This window comes from Chenopodium album, chromosome 1 (assembly GCF_948465745.1).
Source record: "Chenopodium album chromosome 1, dcCheAlbu1.1, whole genome shotgun sequence".
Taxonomy (NCBI): Eukaryota; Viridiplantae; Streptophyta; class Magnoliopsida; order Caryophyllales; family Amaranthaceae; genus Chenopodium; species Chenopodium album.
The window spans coordinates 4,628,868-4,630,269 of NC_137834.1; positions in this window are offsets into that span (position 1 = coordinate 4,628,868).

Genomic DNA, 1,402 nt, shown 5'->3' on the forward strand with positions numbered 1-1,402 from the left:
ACTCTTACTAAGCCTAAGAGTGCTAGTGGGTTAGGCTTACGTTCCATGAGACAAGCAAATGCGGGTTTTCTGACTAAGCTGGGATGGAGAGTGTTGGCGGAACCTAACACTCTTTGGTCGAGAGTGTTGAGATATAAATATTGTAATGGGAGATGCGACATTGACATGTTCAAGGCTAGGCCGGATGCTTCGAATGCGTGGAAAGGACTTTTAGGATGTGTGGATACTCTTCGAAAGGGTGTGGGGATGGTAGTTGGTAATGGCCGAAAGACTAAATTTTGGACACATAGATGGGTCTCGAAGGAGACGTTGTTAGAGTGTGCTACGGTGGTGCCCCCGATTGAAGTACATGAGGATTTGGTTGAGGATATGTGGGATTCAAATACTGGTTGGAGGTATGATCTATTTGCAGATTATCTCCCTGCTCATGTGTTAAGCGAGATAGCTTCTTTTGAGTTAGCAGTAGATGAAGACACGGTAGATGAAATCTATTGGACTGGAGCTCCTTCAGGTGGATTTAACATTGGGTCGGCTTTGGCTATTATGCGAAATAATTTCACTAGTAGAATAAATGTAATGGGAAGCCCCAAATGGCAAGCGGTTATGCAATTCCGCTTCCAAAATTATAAATGGCAAGCGGTTTGGGCTGAACCGCTTGCATAATTGTAAATGGCAAGCAGTTTGGGCTGAACCGCTTGCAAAAGCCCAAATGGCAAGCGGTTCGTACCGTGAACCGCTTGCCATTTTTAAAAAAAAAAACCCTACCCATTTTAAATACCAACTCCAGTCGCTCTCTCTCCTCTCTTTCTCAGTTCTCACTCTCCCCTCTGCCCTCTCAATCTCTTTCGTTCTCACTCCTCCCTCAATCTCTTTCGTTCTCACTCCTCCCTCCATTTCTCACTCCCTTCATTTCACTCTCCTCTCTCAATCTCCATTTCTCATTCTCCTCGACCAAAACCCGCATAAATTTCGAACAAATTCGACCAAAACCCATATAATTTCGACTAAAATTCCGAGCAGCTTTGGAGCAAAATTTTGAGCAATTTTTTAGCAAATTCGTGCAAATCGTGTGGGTTTTCAAGTTTTTTAGGTCAAATTCGACCATGAAAACTCTAGATCTAGTGTTTTCATGGTCGAATTTGACCTTTAAAACCAAATTTTCAAGTCAAAATTGGTGTTTTGCTTGGGTGGGTTGCGGGTTAGGGACGGTGGAGGTGTGGGGTGGTGGGTGGGTACGGGCTGGCCGGAGATGTGGGGTGGTGGGTGGGTTACGGTTTGGGTGGAGATGTGGGTTTTGTTTGGGTGGGTTGTGGGTTACGGAGGGTGGAGGTGTGGGGTGGTGGCTAGGTACGGGGTGGGTCAGGGTCAGGGCTTCTGGTGTTAGTGAGGGTCGTGGTGGGTG